This window comes from Lepeophtheirus salmonis, chromosome Z, assembly GCF_016086655.4.
Source record: "Lepeophtheirus salmonis chromosome Z, UVic_Lsal_1.4, whole genome shotgun sequence".
Taxonomy (NCBI): Eukaryota; Metazoa; Arthropoda; class Copepoda; order Siphonostomatoida; family Caligidae; genus Lepeophtheirus; species Lepeophtheirus salmonis.
The window spans coordinates 3,561,577-3,584,356 of record NC_092584.1 but is presented as its reverse complement, the minus strand read 5'-3'; the positions used below and the strand labels follow the sequence as shown (position 1 = coordinate 3,584,356).

General features: G+C 30.9%; 1 protein-coding gene across 1 annotated transcript in view; it reads right to left on the bottom strand.

Annotated features, from left to right (window-relative positions):
* The window catches only part of LOC121130123 (uncharacterized protein CG43867), a 396,776-nt gene extending 376,825 nt beyond the window's left edge, over positions 1-19,951 (bottom strand). Inside the window, exon 1 of the mRNA XM_071893641.1 lies at positions 19,789-19,951. The gene's annotated coding sequence lies outside the window, so the exon portion shown is untranslated. The remainder of the gene's footprint in view (positions 1-19,788) is intronic.
* Between the last annotated feature and the right edge of the window lie 2,829 nt (positions 19,952-22,780).

Genomic DNA, 22,780 nt, shown 5'->3' with positions numbered 1-22,780 from the left:
TTTTGAGCCAATCAGCAAAGACAAGGAAAATCATGATCTTCTTCTACTAATTGTCCATTCTTTCAATGTTGCGGTTTTTCTGGAGATGATAAAACTATTTAGGGATCCTTGGATGGGTAAAACCCATCTGTAGATGGGGCAGATTGGTAGATGAATTCGTACATATTAGCTCAATTGCGGGCAATTTTCATAGAACATTGGCTAAAAAATATGATGTCTTTTTTTTTTAGATTAAAGTTCTAGATTTTGGTCGAATAAGTCGATTATTAGAATGTGTTTTCCATTTTCGCGAATCATTCCCTCGATACGAGGCCTAAAGGATTTTCAGGCCATTACCACGTCTGCGGAGGAGACTTTGTCCCAGTATTCGATAGTGGAGGCCTTCAAAGAGTTGAAGCTATCGTATGAATAGGCCGAAACCTTCTCTCTAACTCCCCCTATAAGAAAGAATCCCTTGGATTTATATAGGAGGAGTTGGAGGGTCAGGTTTGGCGGTCCCAACATGGCACCTTCTCTTCTTTCAAGAATCTTGTGGGCTTGTTGGAGCAGGAACTCGATACCTCAATCGGACAGCTTCAGGTCTATGAGAAATTTGGGAATGGGTATTTTATTACTTTGGGACTGGTGAGCTTTTATATCCCCTTCTCCTTCCGGGGGTATTATTATATGTCGTAGATTGTTCTCTTAGGATACCCGAGCATCTTCGTGATATACGCTGGGCTGTGTTCCGCAATTTTAAGCCAATCAGCAAAGACAAGGAAAATCATGATCTTCTTCTACTAATTAATTGTAGATTAATATCAAATGATTGTCCAACAAAAAAAACAAGACTTTTATGAATTTGAAAAAAGGTACCCGACTCGTAAGAAAGGATATAAACCAGGGCTGTAGTCCTCCCCCAAAATGACTGCCTATTAATTAGTCTTGTTGAAGGAATATATATTATGTTGTAGACATTACCCCCCAAAAGAAATGACGTAACTAAATACACAACAGGCGACCGGGAGAAATAATTATCAAGAACTTAATGAGTCGATTTTTATTAGTGCAACAGGCCAAGTGAACCATGTATTATTGATCCTATGGACCCTTCCTCATTATATGTATCGTTTTTCGTGGATTTGGTGGAGTATCATTTCGTAGGTCTACCGTGAGTTCTTCTTTGCCCAATACTCCATTAAAAGTTGTTGTTGTTTTTTTTCATGTTCCTTTAATTAGTTAGATGGAGTTGCACTGACTAAGTATGAGTAAACATAATAGTATTAGAATTACTCTATCTAACCAAGGAATCTTGTGTTAAGTCCCTATACATATAATATATTTCCTTCTCTAGGAATCACCTGGGTGCTAACCTACGCACATTGAGTTCAAAAGAGTTTAATTTCTCCCCCGCAAGGTGTTCATGAGCTATCGTGATTTATTAAAAGTTGACTTAAATACTCAACCACAAACGATACCGCCAATTGGGAAGAGTATATGGAGCAATGAGGCATAGTTTTACTTTGCTAGTTGCTCCACTAAAAATCGACCTATTGTCTGTAGACTTGTGCCCTGGTCGTTCCTTGAGAAGGAAATATACTTCATGTATATGAGCTTCAAAGACAATTCCTAGATCAGACGGAACAAATGTATTAATGTACTTAATAATTGCAACTCTATCTGACCAAATAAAGGCATATTTAAAAAAAATCTTAGTTCAGGATATACAGGAGGGCTTTAGCCCTACTCCATGTTTCGAATTTATTTCTTCATTTCATTGATTTGAAAAATGTAGAAGATCGCTCAGGTAAATCCGGACCATCTTTAACTACACCTTGAACAATAAGGAAAGCATTTAACTTGGTTATTTCAATTTTAAAGTAAGTGGGTGAGCCTTGGCTTGATGATATTTGTGTAATTTTTTAATCAAAAAGATATTTAGGATGGAGGAGACACAGATTAACACTATTGTGGAATTGACTTGCGCGGAACACAGCCCAGCGTATATCACGAAGATGCTCGGGTATCCGAAGAGAACAATCTACGACATATAATACCCCTTTAAGGAGAAGGGAATATAAAAGCTCACCAGTCCCAAAGTAATAAAATACCCATTCCCAAATTTCTCATAGACCTGAAGCTGTCCGATTGAAGTATCGAGTTCCTGTTTCAACAAGCCCACAAGATTCTTGAAAGAAGAGAAGGTGCCATGTTGGGGCTGCCAGACCTGTCCCTCTAACTCCTCCTATATAAATCCAATGGATTCTTTCTTATAGGGGAGTTAGAGAGAAGGTTTTAGGCTATTCATACGACAGATTCAACTCTTTAAAGGACCCCACTATCGAATACTGGGGCAAAGTCTCCTCCGCAGACGTGGTAATGGCCTGAAAATTCTTTAGGCCTCGTATTGAGGGAATGATTCGCAAAAATGGAAAACACATTCTATTATTTTTTTTTTCTTTCTATAATTAGACTTGTAAATAAAATGTCAACCCTCTGCTTGCTTCTCTTATTGATCAGGACGCAGCTAAAGACATTCCGGATTTACTTGAATTACTATAAATTACTATATACTATTGTATTCCTATAAACAAGATCATAAACATCAAATGTCCAAAAAAAAATGACCCTGTATGGACGTGTTTTGATTTGAAACTCTGTAAAATGTCGAAAAAAAGGAAATTATTTTGTTGTTTCGTTGAAATTATCGATTTGAATCCAGTGTCATAATTTTTATTTCTTTCTAGAAAATAAATTCACAATTTTTGCCTATTTTAACGATACTTGAGCACTCCAGAAACCAAGATATAGGCTCCAAAAAATATATACAGGGTTGATTTTATCTAGTGGTACATTTCATTTAAATTTTAATTTATTATATTAGTTTAAAATATGTCGTTTTCTTAATTGTATCACGCAACCTTTCATTTATAAAGAAACCAGGGGGAAAAGGCCGAAATCAATGAGTTCTTATACTATCTGGAGGAGCTCAAGCTTCATCACGCAACCTGTTGTGATGATAAACATTAATTTTTTTTTTAAATTCCTATGTAAACTCCTATGATATTTGTCCAAATATAAAACAGTAATAGTTTGTCGTTGTTGTAGTTTTTTAACACCATCACGTGGTGTGTTATTTAACTCTTCCATTTTAGGTTATCATTTTAAATACCCAAAAATTGTTTTTAAGGCGAAAATGATGGACTTACTTTACGTTCAGAGCTCAAAATCAAAGTAGCTATTTATTTAAAAGTTTTTTAAAGTAAATCGTCAAAAAATAATTGAACTAATTATTTAAACGGAGTAATTTGCCCTTCAAAAATAAATTATTAACTTCAGTTCGTGTTTGTACAAAATTATGTAGTTTCAGTTTCATTCAAATGATATTATATTTATTTAATAGATATTAATCTTGTAATAATAAAATAATTCATTCATTATGCTAAACAAGTGTGTGTATGTTGGGTGTCCTTCAGGTGTCGGTTTAACTTGGCAATGTATTCGTCGATTGTCTTCAAACTCGAGAAAGCTTTTTGATTCAAGATGCCTTATGTAAAGTTTCAACTCAATTAAAAACAAAAAAAAACGAGAACGAGTAAAATGGAGAAACAAAGGAGTGAAATTTTGTCAGCATGTCCCCCATATCCATGGAGCTCGGGGCAGCCGTACACCTTAGTCACCCCACCCTGGTCTTGGGCGTTGTGGTCAGCATGGCTTATTCTGTCCTCCCATTTTTTGAAGAGGAAGGAGTGGCTCAATGTAGATGCTTAAATTGAAGTTCTGACTAAGAAAGTCCTACCATGGGCAAGAAAAAGTTCGTGGACAAATTTTTTCCCCTCAATACGGAGCTCCATGTCATCACACCGCTTAGACTAAATCATTCCTCATAGAAAACTTATGGTACCTCAACATATGACCCGTCCCCCTCCAAACGCGAACCCCTTTGACCCAAATCTGCAGAAGAGGATGTGTACTACTCCTCACAGGAGTGTCCAATCCCTAGAGGCTTCCATCAAGAAGGAGTGGACCAATCTCGAGTCTGACTACATAGTCAACGCCTCTAAGGGATTTAGGCCTCCTATTGAGGTAATTATTAAAGCTGAGTGCTCACATATTGCATAAAAGTTGTGTCCCACAGTATTTTCAGATGTTTTTGTTTAATAGTTGTCCTTGCAAAACCTCTTGTTTAAATTGTACTCTTGAAAAATGGAAAATAATAAAATATGTAGCACTAGATAGGATTAACCCTGTATACATATTGCGTTCCTTACGACCACCATGAGTGAATACTTTATAAAACAAAAACAACTTAAGCATTGTATCACCAATATTTTATTCTTGATTTAAACTATAAACCATATTTGACCATTTTACTCAAAATATAGGCGTGACCCAATAAGTTCTACTTCCATTGACATTTGAGGGAGTCGATTTTCTCTAAATTTATCAAATAGTGATATGTATTATTCAGGCTTGGAAAAACGGACGGCGTTCACTCTTTCCATTCATTTTTTGAACGAATGAATGATAAACAGAAGAAAATGAAAGATGAACGGGGAAAAAATATGAACGGTGTTCATTTTGATGTTTATTTTCTTATGGCTCATAAGAAGTAGTTTTTTGACTATTTTTCCGAAGATTACTACATCTTTTTTTTCTTGATAATGGGTTTAGGGTTTAATTATAATTATTACGTGTGATGTTGGGTAAAATATAGTTTATTTAGTTTGTTTTTTTTGCTTCGTTTTATTGCACTATTCACTGGAAAATAAGTCATCTCAAGATAGCCTTCAAAATTACAAATAAATTGTAATGGATTAAGTAAAAGGTATAATGGACGTTAATGCATTTATTTATCTAGTATCTTGTAAAGTTTTTATGCAATCTGTTTATACGAAAGTACATAAATTTTAACCCGATATTAGCACCTTCAATCATTATAACTCCGCAACATGAAAGTACTTTGTCTTAATTTTTAACCTCTCCTTTTTTTCAATACCTATCATTAATTGCCTAACTCGAATTTCATATTATGCAATTCAATTGCAGATAAGGTATTTAAAAATATCAACTTTTGCATAATATTGTAATTTGTAACTGCAGAAAATGTCAGTCAATTCTATGGATGTTAAAGGAAGTTGTGTTGTTTAATTCAAATATCATATTTTATTAGATCACAGATTTTGGTGTAGGAAATTGGAGAACGAATATCTTCTCAGGCTCTCCAGACAATAAATGATAATTATTGAAAAGGAAAGAGAGGTTAAAAATTAAGTACTTTCATACTGTGCAATAATCATTACTAAAGGTGCTAATGTCGGCTTAAAATTGATGTACGTCTCATCAACAGATCAAATAGAAACTTTACATAATACTAAACAAATAAAAATCCATTATAACTGTTATTTGATCCATTATACCTCATTTGTAATTATGAAAACTATCTTGAGATGACATCTTTTTCAGTAAATGTTGCAATTAAACAAAGCAATGGATTGAAAGTGTTTGTAAACTGGGGGAAATATTAAAGATTTATCTACATTAAATATAAATGCCATGAATTTGATTTTCCCCTTTTCTACGGGAATCCCCGAAAGACTTCCGTGCAGGCCTTCTGTGAGTTTTTTCTCTCCGTAAATCGGTATTTTATAACATACTTTATTTGCTCTATTTTTGAGGAAGGTATTACATATAATCTACACTTACATATAGTTTTTCATCATGAACTCCAATCCAAGATAATTAATTTACTGAAGGTCCAAAACACTATGAAATCAAACTGTCATATATTTGGGAAGTTGTCCACCAATAATTATTTAATAAACTTAGAGAGAGACATATGTTTTTTAAGGCCGGGTAGCATACACAGCTTGATGAAGTGGCCTAGCAAGACGTGGAAGATTTATTATTGCAATATTAAATTCAAATAATTTGTTTTAGGCTATAATTTGCAGTTGAGAGTCTTTGGGTACCTATATAGTTCTACTCGATTTTATAGCTTTATCTTCGAGTTGGTTAGATTTAGTTACTCATTTGTGGGCCTCAGGCAAAACCAGTTGAAAAATACCAAAAAGATGAATGGATGACGACGTTTGACGTTTCTCCCTACTCTTGTTTCTTGTATTTAAATTTCATTTATTGTGATCAACCAAACAATTGAACAGGGACAATCCGAATAATATGTATATAATTGCCTTAGATATGTATTTATATTCTGAGAAAATATAAATACCTTTAATAATATAATAAATAATTAAATAATGTAACATCCATAGCCAATTCAAAATATAAAATTAAACTATGTAAAAAAAAAAAAACTTTATTATTTTCATACTAAGAAACGCAGTTATTAACTAGTCGGAGCAGTGCAATCAGGTAGGGTTGTAGCCAAAATATTTCGGACAAATTTTATCCTCTCACACGGGAAGTACCCTCTCTAGCCAATGTCTTGCATTAAGGTATCTAACAATAAATAATAATAACAGAATCCATCTGTCTAAAGAAGTTAACACACTAGACAAAATAAGGCAACTGTGGTTAGATTATAGATGAACTCACAGGAGAATTTACAACCTTTTGAAAAAATCAGCAAAGCAATCAAAGCCTAATCAGAGGCTTCTCCAAAAAAAAATCCGTCAGAAAATAAAAAAATGAAACTCAACTGGGCCTGACAATTAAAGACCGACCAAACCCTAGTTTTATGGATGCAACTTGGCCCAACTGTAATGTTGGATAAATTGAGCCTGGCCCGAAAGTTGGTTAGGTTCAAGGTCACCTTTTTTTTCCTATTATGGTACCCCTTAATGATCGTCAGACTTAGCATTTGCCTATGTTGTCTATGCCACGGGGTAAAGCTTTCCAGTATAGAAGTGAACTCAGAAAAAATATGTCGGTTAAGCTACTTTTTTCTATTTCAAGAGGGAGCCTTTTGAAAATAAATTGGAGGTTCCCTTGAATAAAAGTACTACCTCTATTTGTAGGCTATAAAAAACAATTTGAATAAATTGGACACCATTTTATAAAAATTGAGAGTATCATTTTAGGACCTCTGGGATTGCCTGTTTTGCTTTGAGTAAGCTACGCCCTTGAGGCTCTTTTTTATGTATTACATGACTGTATTAATAAGTATTTCTTTAGGTTGGACTTTTTATACTAGATAAATATTAAAGGAATAAATGAAAATTTAAAAATGAATGATTGAACGGAAAAAATAGGAATGAAAGGTGAGTGGAAAGTTTTTTACAAAATGAACGAATGAATGGGTCCAAGACGTGTATTATTGGGCATCAATTCAATCTTTCCTATAATTGGCATCATCCATAAATATTTCATACAATAGATAAGTCCATAAAATGAAGGAACTTTATTTTGATTGAAAACAATGCAGCCTTAAGATATCCCAGATATTTTTTAGCCTGCTAGACTTTCAATTAATTCAAACATAATTCTATAAGTAATTGCTCTACTCAAACTAACTTCATGATTCGATCGTCAGAGGATAAATGTCTTTAGATTAAAAGGTATTGATATGATCGCAAGATTGATCACATCTAAACAAAAAAAAGTAAAGATTATTTCTTAGATAAACTTATGTCTGGTCGATTTTAATTATTTTCTCCGCCAAAATACTCCCAAGCACACATAGTTACCTTTATTAGATAACACAACCTTCATTCCAAAAAGAAACAGAAAAAAAAGCACAAATAATCTGGTATTTAGCCAAATAAGTCAATCATACCAACTGATACTTATATCTTAAGTGCTCACAGACTATCATTGTCCTATTATCTATCCACAATTTTTAATATGATATGACGTAGATATACCTATGTCTAAGTCATATTAAAACGGTGCATAATATATTTTATTCCAGACTGTATTATAATATTACTTGATCAAAAATAATAGAAAAAAAGTAAATGTTTTAATTAATTAAATAAAAAGAAAAAATTATGGGAAAAAGCATGACGTATCAAGTGAGATGAGTGAATCGACAGCTGACAACAAAATAAATAGGGTATTTTGGTGTTGGCAAGGTCCAGTCACTCGAATAGCTTCACTAAAATTGAATTTCCTCTTTTGTATGAATTCATCGATTATTTATCTTTGAGTCCGCTCTAAACAGAACTTTATTAAGGGACCGAATTAGTTGGATCCAACAAAAAATCATAGCTGTCTCAGACCCGTATAGGATTTCCAGACCCAAATTGAACACTTCTATTCGGGCTTTGAAACTTTTAAGGTAAACTTAAGATTATACAATGTAATACAATTTATTTATTCTTAATTAGATTACTACATAGATTAATAGAAATACGAGGTAGACCATCATGCAATCGAGACCGCTGAAATTTTCAATTTGATGTACCGTATCGACTGCTGGGCAAGGCAGAGAGATATAGAGCATTACACCAAGTTCCGCATCGAGCACCGTTAGCCTGAGGAAATAATATGGTCAATATTTGTCATAATATTTTTGCAAGATGTTGCTTTTCTATGACGTCACTCATTTATTTATTGTACGTAACTTATTAATAGGTTTGAATAAGTAATAATAATACGTTTCTAATTTTTTCATGTCTTAAATATTTTATATTTGCATATTATTATACAGCAAATTTGAAACAAATTACAAATTACTTGGCTCATTCACGAGAGACCCGGAAATTATTCTTCAAAATGCTTGAAATAATAATACCTCTAGCGTACAAAAAAAGTAAATTTTGATCAAGATAATGACATTAGCCGTCAATGTGCTACTTGGTTTAATGCTTTCAAGAGATATAAGGTCATAGAGTATAACAGTGGTACTCTAACAGTAACATTGAAGGAAGGCAATAGATTGCTATACTTGCTAACATTTAGACGCTTTGACGTTTAGTTTTAAAAAGCGTTGTGGAATTCAAAAATTTGTAGGAAAGGCCCTACGGTATAGCCTTGCATTTCCATCAATAACCTTAAATGCACTATACAAATATCTAATCAATGACATGGAATATTCATTACACATTTAATAGTTTACTCAATTTGTATAACCAAACACAAATATTTTACCATGCAACAGCATTTTGGCCCGGAGGCTGAACCCCACATTTATAATTTTTATTTAAGCCGTAGAACACAATTATGACCCTTAAAACTTTGAACGGATATTGGCTTGGCCTTAATAGCCTTTTTTTTTTCAATCATGTTTTAAGGGTATAAATACGGTGGTTCAGTGCCATATTTCGACATGAAAGATACTATATAGATGAAAATCGAAATAAATATAAATTGATACAAACATTTCAGCATTTGAAAAATGAATTATTTATTACTTTATCTCGATTACAATTAATAAAAAATCGAGTAAAATTAAGTATCTTACTTAGAAGCTAATATATTTTTATTTATCTTTCCTGGGCTGTATATATGAGGTGAAGTTATAGAATAAACTTTATATTTCACTTCTTTTTTTTTTTCTAATATATTCAAAAAAGGTCGATTTTGATTGATTTTTGGTCAATTTGATACATTTATATCTATTAAGATATTAAAGTTAATACGCTGGTAAGGTTGCGTGAATAAATATTACAATAATATTCCGGAAAAAATGAATCCTTATAAGTTCAATTAATACATTTTTTATATTTGTAGTTTTTATACCGAATGATAATGTTTATACATCCATTTATTATGTACGGGGTAGAAACTAAAAAAGTTACAAGTTCATACAGTTCTAAATTCGGATTTTAGAAACTCGATACTTTATAGTATCAATAAAATAGTGGGCCAAGATTAACATCTAAGTAGAACACAAAAATGAAGTCCTTCCTGGAATTCGGAATCAAAATTTGAACATCTTTTGAGATGGGTGATCAAGTTAGAAGTATCTTCCTTCGATTTCCTCGATCTTTCTTTTACGAGGCATTACGTCATGAAATTGACATTGAAATAGGAAAAAATATGATGTCTATTGACTATTTGTCGGTACGGTGTCAGGAAAAAATGATAAGGAAAAAATGGCAAGATTATTTTAAAAGAATATATAAATACAATATTATAATACAGTATCGAATAAAATACCTTGTAGATTTTAATAATATGTCATTTATTTTAAAAATGATGAAGAAATAATATGACAGTGATAGTTTGCAAGTATGTAAGAGATCAAAGGCAGTTGGTATGATTGAAATATTTGGCTAGCTATCAGATGATTTCGGGAATGAGTTCTTATACTATCTGGAGGAGCTCAAGCTTCATAACGCAATCTGTTGTGGTGATAAACATCCTTTTTTTATTTCAAATTCCTGTTGGTAAACTCATAGGATATTTGTACAAATATATAAGAGTAATAGTTTGTCGTTGTTGTAGTTTTTTAACACCATCACGTGGTGTTTTATTTAACTCTTCCATTTTAGGTTATCATTTTAAATCCACAAAAATTGTTTTTGAGGCGAAAATGATGGACTTACTTTACGTTCAGAGCTCAAAATCAAAGTAGCTATTTATTAAAAAGTTTTTTTAAAGTAAATCATCAAAAAATAATTGAACTAATTATTTAAACGGAGTAATTTGTCCTTCAAAAATAAAGTATCAACTTCAGTTCGTGTTTGTACAAAATTATGTTGTTTCAGTTTCATTCAAATGATATTATATTTATTTAATAGATATTAATCTTGTAATAATAAAATAATTCATTCATTATGGTAAACAAGTGTGTGTATGTTGGGTGTCCTTCAGGTGTCGGACTACATCCATGTCCCAAATCCTTAATTCGTAAGCATCAATGGATCAACATGGCCCTTCACGAATCCTCACAGATATCTACGTCAAATCATGTACTTTGCCTATTATATTTTAACGAAAGAGATTATTTATGCTCCTAAATCACAGAAAACACAAAGAATCAAAAAATCGAAACAGAATTTATAATGATATTTTGTCTCAAAGATGAAGGTGTACCAGAAATATCATAAGATATAAAAAAAATTCGGAATCTAACTTTTAATTTTTTTTTTCACGGGATAAATTATCAGAAGATATTGTTTTATTGAAGAACAATTCTTTCTTTTATTTCAAAATAAAGAGAAATACTCAAATAAGCTCTTATCATTGGGTATAATATGCTTTAGAGCATCACCAAGCTTGAATAATGGTGTTAAAAAATTCTTATCGTCACGTCGTAGTAATTATCGGACGAGAATAAATAGCTTTTTAAGTGTAGAATGTAGAATAACTGATTCTACTAAAATAAATTTAAAACAAAAAATAAAAGAATTATCCAGCTTCCAACGATATATTTATTCATTTGTAAGTAATTTTGTAAATTTATGAGTATTAGTATTTTTTTTTTATATTATTATAGTTTATGCAAGTCAACGGTTCTTTGGGAAATCGATGTAGTCCGACACCTGAAGGAAGTTTCCTATCGACCCAGTTCGACACCCACCATACTCACACTTGTTTAGCATAATGAATTAATTATTTTATTATTATAAGACTAATATCTATTAAATAAATATAATATCATTTGAATGAAACTGAAACTACATAATTTTGTACAAACACGAACTGAAGTTGATAATTTATTTTTGAAGGGCAAATTTATCCTTTTAAATAATTAGTTCAATTATTTTTTGACAATTTACTTTAAAAAAACCTTTAAAAAAGTTATTTACTTTGATTTTGAGCTGTGAACGTAAAGTAAGTCCATCATTTTCGCCTCAAAAACAATTTTTGGGGATTTAAAATGACAACCTAAAATGGAAGAGTTAAATAAAACACCACGTGATGTTGTTAAAAAACTACAACAACGACAAACTATTACTTTTATATATTTGTACAAATATCATAGGAGTTTACCAACAGGAATTTGAAATAAAAAATTGATGTTTATCCCCAAAACAGGTTGCGTGATGAAGCTTGAGCTCCTCCAGATAGTAAAAGAACTCATTGATTTCGACCTTTTTTTCTGTTTCTTTATAAATGAAAGGTTGCGTGATACAATTAAGAAAACGACATATTTTAAACTAATATAATAACTATTACCAATATACACTACATATATTACGATAAAAGAAAAATAAACAAACACGACAGCAGTTCCAATGGAAGAAGTGATAATCACTTAATTCCCCTTTATCAATTATAATATCATTAGACATGTGTAATGTTCAAATTCAAGAAGACTCTTGGATTGACAGACAAGCATAATACTAGGCAAGAATAATTTGGAGAAAAATTTTAGATATTAAATTTTCAATTAAAAAGCAAAAATTCCTTAAACTGAAAAAATTCCGAGTAGACGGAGCAGGCTAATATTACACGTTGCACAAAAATCAGCATACAACTACATAGTGTAGCCTGTAATAACTGCCACTCAATGAAGCTTCACATGTTAGAATGTTCTCGAAATTTAATATTTTTTTTATTTTCTGGGGGGAGGGGTTTGGACTTTTTTTTTCAATAATGTTTACCCTAAAAAATATAATTTTTCGTATAAAAAATTCAAATATTAATTTTTCAATTAAAAAGCAATTATTCCGAGTAGACGGAGCAGGCTAATAGTACACGTTGCATAAAAATCAGCATACAACCACATAGTGTAGCCTGTGATAACCGCCACTCTGTGAAGCTTCACATGTTAGAATGTTCTCGAAATTTAATATTTTTTTTATTTTCAGGGGGAGGGGTTTGGACTTTTTTTTTCAATAATGTTTACCCTAAAAAATATAATTTTTTTATAAAACATTCAAATGTTAAATTAAAAATTAAAAAGCAATTATTCCGAGTAGACGGAGCAGGCTAATAGTACACGTTGCATAAAAATCAGCGTACAACTACATAGTATAGCCTGTAATAACGCCACTCCGTGAGGCTTCACATGTTAGAATGGCCTCGAAATATAATATATATTTTATGCTCGGGGGGGAGGGGTTTGGACTTTTTTTTTCAATAATGCTACCCTAAAAAATATAATTTTTCCTATAAGAAATTCAAATATTAAATTAAAAAGCAATTATTCTTATTATACGGAGCAGGCTAATATTACACGTTGCACAAAAATCAGCATACAACTAGATAGTATAGCCTGTAATAACGCCACTCTATGAAGCTTCACATGTTAGAATGGCCTCGAAATTTAATATATATTTTTATTTTCGGGGGGAGGGGTTTGGACTTTTTTATTTCAATAATGTTTACCCTTAAAAATATAATTTTTCGTATAAAAAATTCAAATATTAAATTAAAAAGCAATTATTCCGAGTAGACGGAGCAGGCTAATAGTACACGTTGCACAAAAATCAGCCTACAACTACATAGTGTTGCCTGTGCTAACGCCACTCTATGCAGGCCTCCCACTAAAAATCCCTACATTTCCCTCTACATACATTACGTCATAAATGTGTTTGTTTATTGATGACGTAGTAAAAAATCACAAATATTTAGATTACGCCCGCACATATATAAAAAGGAATTCTAATATTTTTATGGGAAAATATTTATATTTTATTGATAAATACACCGTAATTCTAAGTGAATGGAAGATGAAAGGCTTATTTTCCGGAAAAAAGAAATAAATACAGTCCTTATATTTTGGTTATGAAATTGATTCCAGGATTATCTCCAGATAACTTCATTCTTTCCTCCAGGACGAATATTCCAAAAGTTCCTGGCTAAGAGTTATTCTTAGTAGAAGTACCTTCTGATTATTCGAGGGTTTGCTCACTCTTTTTTCAGCGTGGTGATTCGTCTGTGAGAGTATTCACAAATGAAGGGATTTCGAAAATACAGGATACAGCCACAGGATTGGGGAACTAACTTCAGTAACGTTTTTGGTGCCTGTATCTGTTCATAGCAAATCTTTCAAAATATATCTCCATTCACCACAGAAACGTCAAAGATACACTTCTAAAGCCACTAAATCTGCTGTGGTATCGAGTGAAAATTAAGCCTTCATTCAAACTGTGCAAGCTTTTGTTCTAGCGGACTATGTCATTGATTTTAATAAATGTTGTTCAAATTGTGAATTAAATGCTTCCAAGTAACATCCATTCAATAATAAAACTGAAGACTTACTTTAATTATACTGCCTTTTAGAATTATCTTTAAATATAACTTCAAAGTAAGCCTAATTCATGACATTATAACAGAAAATAAACCCCAAAAATTTACCTAGTAGATATTTTCACTATTAATAAAATTATATAGATCATCGAAGAGAAACATTAGCATGAAGAAGTTACTTTTACTCAATTGTGTTCGTCATTTCTGGCTGTGTAGCTAAATCACTCTTCTCGAGACTAAAATATAACTTCCCATAAATACAACTCGTGGCTTCAAAAATTTTCATCTCAGCTAGTAAAAAACATAAAAATAATAAACATATCAAAACTAAACTACTGAACAAAATAAAAGGTAGCTTTGCCTGGAAAAAACTTAATTTAATTTTTATAAAGTTGTCTAACTATGTATACCTTATATATCATCTCATTATGATGTTATAAAATTATTTCTTTATAACTTGAAGTCTACTTCCACAAGTAGTCATGTTTAAAACCCCAAAGTAAATTCATTAATATATTGATTTAAAGAATTCAGAGGTATACTTTATTAATTATTTTGCTAATTTGATTTAAACAATATAATATATAAAATAACTATATTTTGTTTATATACACACTTAAAAATGATAAAGAAATTTGAAACACAAAATAAAGAAATATAGAATTACATTTAAATATATTTTAAAGTATATCTATAATTTAGACTAGAAGAGATAGAAAATATAAAGGAATCACCCTATTTGCCCATGTATGTAGGTATATACCTAGGATAAATAGTAAAGTACGCTGTGTAAATTATTAAAATTTCAAGATTAAGAATTGTATATTATTATAAACTGATACATTAATTAATTAGAAACAACGAATCAAAAGGGATGGAGAGGGAGGGGGATTAATTGTTAAGGTGATATTTTATAATTAATGTCTGAGGAGTTAATAGTACGGAGGATTGATGTCCTGGGAATATAATGCTGGGGTAGTTTTTCTGTGAACTAAGATATAGTTATCCTATAATAACTTTAATTATTATTATTAAAAATAGCAAAGGTAGGAGATAGTTCTGTATTAGAAATACAAATAGCCCTTGAGTGACTGAGGCATTCATTCTTGAGACAGGTTAGAAGTCACTATCACGATCCTTGATTTTAATTTGTAACTCCATAAAAAAATGAATGATGCTTCCATTGAAGAAGATGATATCTAAAGTTTGAGCCATTAAATCTTCTTCCAACCCCTGTACATCAAATTTAAGGTAGGAGGCGAGTGTCTAGAATATACCATTGAAAAATAAGGAATTCATTAGAATAATGATTGGATGCAGATACCTATATTCTAATTTACCGAAGAAAAAATCCATCTACATTAGGGACTAACTAGAACTACAGAGTAACTCAATTCAAACTCTTTCCTCTAGTATGACTTAAATTTACTTTAAAAGTTATCTCATCCAAATGAAATTGATACCACTTATCTTTGTGTTAGAGATGAGTAATTTGTTTGTTAGGGACACATCAGGGCTCCTTCAAAAGAGGAGAATACAAAATAGAGGAGAATTTATGATAAATATATTCAGGATTTTATATGAAGTAGCTTTGAATAGAGGAACATAACTGTCTGGGTTCCTTATCGGATCTGTTATTTATTTATTCTTGCTCGATATAGAAATTCATAAGTATAAGGGGATTTTATTAAAAACCTTGAGCGACTGATGTATTTTAGAGGTGATGATCTACGAGATTAGAAGTCAATGTTTTTGGGAATTTATGTTAAAATATATCTCCACCATGAATGATCCTCTCATTAAAGGAGATAAGAGCAAATGAGTAGGACAAAGATCTTGGTTCGAGATCCCTGAACATCAAAGCGTATTCTTAGGATATTAAAAGAGAAGATATAGACTCATAGTAGCAATGGGTGGATGAAGATCCATTATAGGAATGTTCTGTCAAACATATCCATATAAATCCCCCATAAACCAACACTACCGAGTCACTTAATTCAAACTCTACCCTCTCTTAGATATGTTAGGATTTATGAAGTATGTTTAACCTATAAGGTTACGTGGGGATTCAAATTTGCAGTTAGTGTTTGGTCAGTCCATTATCAGTCAGAGTCGATCACTTGATCGACTTACTCCGTGGGTCCAAAAAAATGAACCAAAAGTAAAATTCTTATTATGTGACTCGGTCCTGTATAGGTCTTTGGACTAAAGACGTAGACCAGTATGGAAAGAAGCTTTTAAAATTATACAACCACCCTGCGCGTTGGTACACGTTGCACAAAAATCAGCGTACAACTACATAGTGTAGCCTGTAATAACCGCCACTCAATGAAGCTTCCCATGTTATAATGGGCTCGAAATTTGATATATATTTTTATTTTCGGGGGGGCTTGGACTTTTTTTTTCAATAATGTTAACCCTAAAAAATTTAATTTTTCGTATAAAAAATTCAAATATTAATTTTTCAATTAAAAAGCAATTATTCCGAGTAGACGGAGCAGGCTAATAGTACACGTTGCATAAAAATCAGCATACAACTACATAGTATAGCCTGTAATAACGCCATTCTGTGAAGCTTCACATGTCAGAATGGCCTCGAAATTTAATATATATTTTTATTTTCGGGGGGTTTGGACTTTTATTTTCAATAATGTTTACCCTAAAAAATATAATTTTTCGTATAAAAAATTCAAATATTAATTTTTCAATTAAAAAGCAATTATTCCAAGTAGAAGGAGCAGTCTAATAGTACACGTTGCACAAAAATCAGCATACAACCACATAGTGTAGCCTGTGATAACCGCCACTCTGTGAAGCTTCACATGTTAGAATGTTCTCGAAATTTAATATTTTTTTATTTTCGGGGGAGGGGTTTGGACTTTTTTTTTCAATAATGTTTACCCTAAAAAATATAATTTTTTTTATAAAACATTCAAATGTTAAATTAAAAATTAAAAAGCAATTATTCCGAGTAGACGGAGACGTACACGTTGCATAAAAATCAGTACAACAGGCTAATAGTAGGCTTCACGTTGCATAAAAATCAGCAATAACTAAAAATATAATTTTCCCTATAAAAAATTCAAATATTAAATTAAAAATTGAAAAGTAATTATTCCGAGTAGACGGAGCAGGCTAATAGCCGTTGCACAAAAATCAATACAAACATAGCGTAGCCTGTAACTCTGTGAAGCTTCACTTGTTAGAATGACCTCGAAATTTAATATATATTTTTATTTTCGGGGGAGGGGTTTGGACTTTTTTTTTTCAATAATGTTTACCCTAAAGTATTCAAATATGAAATTAAAATTAAAAAGCAATTATTCCTATTATACGGAGCAGGCTAATAGTACACGTTGCACAAAAATCAGCGTACAACTACATAGTGTAGCCTGTAATAACTGCCACTCTGTGAAGCTTCACATGTTAGAATGTTCTCGAAATTTAATATTTTTTTTTATTATCGGGAGGGGGGATTGGTATGTGGATTTTTTTTTTTTTAAACAATGGTTCTCTAAAAAATTTACTTCATGACAGATATAAGAAAAAGTTGTAATATCTTCCATAATTAGATATGATCTCCTCCGTACTCATCCTTCAGTTCACGGATGGACTCAGAGAGAACTCACCACCTATCCTCCTTCGAATAATACATAAGAGCCAAATTCACAGCTTTTTCCACACAATGTGACCTTCTGTCTAATTTAGTCACCTTTTGGAGTGCTAATTATCCAAATAGCTCGAAAAAGCCAAATAATCTTCTCCTTTTCATCCTTTAATATATAATATATAAATGCTCTTCACTTTGCGTTCATTCACTTGACGTGCCGAACTTATTTTCTTAATATTAAAAGGTTGCAAGGATTGAATTTCAACTATCCTCTCTCGCTGTCTCCAATTTTGGGATAGAAAGAGAACGTATGAAGTGGAGGCAAACTTATTCAGGATACAGGGTTATCTTTCTATCCCGAAATTGGATACAGCTAGAGAGGATAGTTGAAATTCAATCCTTGCAACCTTTTAATAATAAGAAACGCCCTACAACCTTAATGCCAACCTCTCGACTAGACTCTTAATATCCATGTCGAGGGGAAGTCTACAGTGTCCTCCATCTAAATACCGAGGCCCTCAAAGCACTGTCAGTCAGCATTGTGATCCTATAACAGATGACTACATCTTGAGCGGGTCCCAGACCTTCCACTGCCACCTGAAAACATTATTACCGCTAAAGGCAGCTAAATTAATGATTAAGAGAGCTCTGGCAAATACCTATTGATAGTATTAATTTTATTTAGATTAGTTTGTTAATTAATAAATATCATCTGGTTGAAGTTAAAAAAGGAATGGGTTCAGATTTTAATGGACCACTCGGTAAAGGTAATGAATAAAACTACGTATATCTTTCAATACTATATATCTGGGCAGTTAAATTATTATATGTATGTTCATAATAATATAGTGTTACGTCTATGACCTGTTTAAGTAGTACTTCTCATAGAGTACGGCTTGCACATTTTTATGGTTTGTAGATAGAGGGTGCGCCTCAATACTTCTACTCGGCAGTAAAATAAGTTTTATGAATAACAGAAGGTCTATCTTTGTTACATAATGATAGTAGACATATTTAATGCTTTATTCTATAAGGTTAATAGACTATTGTTAAATAAACTAAACTTGCGTATTTTAGTAGCCGTGAGTTTTTCATGTTTTTTGTTTCTTTTTAAATTACTTTTCCTTGAGAGGTTTTAGAAGGATAGTTATATGATACAAAAAGATGCAAAGTTAATTGGCAACATATCTTATTTTAAAGGGTAAATTATTATTAGCGATTCTGCAAAGATATTAAAAATGGTTTTTTTAGAATAAATAAAAGAAGGATTTAGGTCTATTGATGAGGGGAGACACATCTCCAAGTCCAAAATGTTTTAATTGTATAAGAAACTTTGGGATATTTTGGAGGTGTCACAAGGATCACCAACACCAGGGGCGTCCCCAGGATTATATATAAATATATAGGTTGTTGTTTTTTTGGGGGGGAGGGCTTATTTTTTGGATTTTGTTTTCTTAAAAAGAATCAAAATAATTATATTTCTAATATAAAATTTTTTAGAATTTTGATTAAAAAATTATGTATTTTCCCAAAAAGAATCAAAAACAATAGTTGTTAACAAAAAATTACGTTTTTTGGAAAAAAAATCTAAAATATTTAAGTTCAAATATAAATTTTTCTGAAAAAAAAAAATTAAAAACCCACAGCCATTTAAAAAAATGTCAATTATTAATTTTTTTGGAAAAACATATCAAAAATCAGCAGCTGTTTACAATATATTTCTAATTTTGGAAAACAAATTTAAATTTTTAAATTTTTTGGAAAATAATTTCAAAAATCTAAAGCTATTCCAAGGAAACTAAATTTTTGGAAAACAAATTTCAATTTTAAATTGTTTGGTAAAAAATTTAAAATAAGCTATTCAAAGGAAATTAAATTTTTGGGAAAATACATTTCAAATATTAAATTTTTTGTATAAAAATTCAAAAACCCACACATGTTTTGAAAGAATTTCAAGTATTAAATTTCATAGAAAAAAGTTTCAACAATTTAAATATTTTTACAATATTTTAAATTTTGGTAACAAAAATTTCAAATATTAACTTTTTTAGAGAATAATTTCAAAAATCTAAATCTATTCAAAGAGAGATAAAACCTAATTAATTAAAGATTCAATATGTCTATAAAATAATATAAAAACGCAACCTTACCTATAAAACTCTTGCAACCTCTCTTTAAATTCTATAGAAATTAACTTTGGAATGTTGTTCCTAGGAGTCTAATAAAATATTATCTATTTCTATCCTATATAACACTGTTTTAAATATTTAGTTTAAATGGAATAACTGCATTAATCACTCCTTCTAGTAACATAAATTCCTTGCCTTATCAAATCGTTCCTCTTATCAAAATTGCTACATAATCTTCCAACTTATCTGTAAAATACCAATTTTTGCGGTTTTAGGGAGAAGAAAAATCTGCCTTATATGAAACAGCGTTGATCGGCAACTTTTTTAGAACTAAAACCCATAAAATGGATAAATTATTTTTCAAAATCAATTTTTTACTATTTTTCCTTTCTAATTTCAAGTTTGTTTAATAAATAAAATCCAAATAAAAACCAAAATCTACCTATATCTAATAATAACTGGATGGACAACCTATTGAATAAAAAGGAGAGAACGAGCGACTCGTCTTTCACCAGTTGACTACAAGATAGATATTACGACTACTTGGTTTTTTTATTACATAGATATAACATAAAATATCAGCTGACAATTGACCCTCCTTTTCTGTGCCTTTCGAGTATCCAGTTATTATATAGGTAGATGAGTCTAGGTAACAAATCAAATCCTTACAGGGCATTCCCCGAAGCAAAATTATACACTTCTATAGGCATAGGCACTTATTCAATAACTAGAAAATTCCTGCTTACTTCAATAAATTAGTTTTTTATTATCATAATACTAAATATATACGAGAGTCGGAACAATTATAAATACCACGTTATGGATATCCACGGTGTTTGTAACCGCGCAGTGCGGGGACTTCCTGTATTCTCAGTATCAAAATTAATTATTGTTTATTTTAAGATGGCGTCATATTATAACTAATATTTGGAAGGCTGAAGTAAAATACTCAGGCATTTCGACACATCATGTAATAAAATGATGTAGCATTTTCATGTAACGTCAGCATTATTGATGTCACTCATTTTGGGAGGTCTAAATAACCAAGTTGTACATCAATGAAACACATTTTATCATTCATATGAAGGAAATTAGTGAACTCTTGGATCCGTCAAAATGGAACAAAAAAATAAAAGGACTTAAACATTACTGTCTATCAAAAATATATTCCTCTATTGCTCAGTTTTATTATTGTTATGTATTTAATATCTGACTCTAAAATGTATTAAAAATTTGTTAATACAGCGTAATACAATCTTATTTCCGTATTGTAGATTAAAATTAATTATTGCAATGGAATGAATACAACATTTTTCTCTAATGATCTTACTTGTCCTCCATTGATACAAAAAAGAAATAAAAATAGTTGAAAAAATTGCTTATACATTTTATTCGGTCCGGTAATTTTGCCTTAAACTTTTTTCTTAGGATATTTAAGCTTTGTACATTTTTCCTCATGGATATTTAAGCTTTGTACATTTTTCCTCATGGATATTTAAGCTTTGTACATTTTTCCTCATGGATATTTAAGCTTTGTACATTTTTCCTCATGGATATTTCGCCTTAATATATAAATAAATGAGGCTTATACGTCGTTATTGTTTATTTTGGGTTGTAATGGATGTTCTCTTTGAATGTTCTAAATCAAAAAATGTAATATTTATAACTAAAAAATGCATTAAATGTTTATTTTCCGTTGTACTAATGATGGAATAATGCTCATGCCTCAAATTATTATTCTTTTTCGTCAATCCATGAGTATTTTCAAAAAAAAAAAAAAAAAAAATCCATCATATCTAATGATAATTACTAACGGAGAAGTGATTAGCAATTCTTCTATTCGAATTGTGGCCGTGTTTATTTATTTATGTTTTTTTAATTATACTAATTTTATGACCTACATTGTCTCTGTGTCGAATCCACAACACAATGAGATTTTGTTGGTGTATCCATTGCAATTTTGGGGCATGATTCCATCATTTTTCCAGCAGAAAATACAATTTAATGCCTTTTATATTAATACACATTAGATATTTTTGATTAAAAATTACAAAGGAACATTGATTCTAACCAAAAATTATCTTTAAATCTCGTTTCTTAATATATATAGGCATAATAAACTAGCTCCATTGGTTTAATACAGATGCTTCATGTTGTAAAAAATCCAATTTAAAAAAAAGGACACTAGGCTGAGGTTGGCGCTATTTCTAGTGCTCATTCTTGTTTTAAATGTATTTAACACTTTGATTTCTAACTTATAAGCTGCTATTTTTAAGTTGAACGATTGAAATACAAAAGAAAAGATTAAAAAATGTATTTATAAAATACAAAATCAATGTGCATATAGGTTAAAATTGAAAGAAAATACCTACATAAAATGAAAAGAAAATAATTAATAAATCAAAATTATCCATGATGTTTGTCGAGTACAAGTTCGGAAACTAGGAAAATTCTCGCCTTCAATCTTTTTGCTTCACTAAATCAATTTTACTAAGAAAGTAAATCCACGTAGTTATAGCATAAATCTAATAGATGTCATATAAATAATTTTATTTAATCTAATTAATTTTGATGTATAAATACGCGGAATATTATCATTATCAGGTTTATGGACGCAAAAATTGTGTTTTGCGTGATTTCGGAGCCTGCATAATTATATAGACCACCAAATTTGTATTTTGTTAATATAGACCACTGACAGAAAGACATATTTTTCTTAAAAAATGTAATTTGTGATTGGTAATATAAATTTAAATATATATTAATTTACTATAATCAAGTTTGTTGTCGTTTACATTTTTAATCGTTTAGTTCATATTGAATTCGTTTAATCGTTAATTTTGAGTTCGTTTAATCATTCATCGTTCCCCGTTGAACGACTTTCCGTCTCGTTTTAACCAATTTTAGAAAAATAAAACGTTATCATAGTAAGTCGACAAATGTCCAATATTTTTTATTATAGAGGTCGTCAAACATCGGCTCACGTGCCACATCCGGCTTTATATGCCTTTAA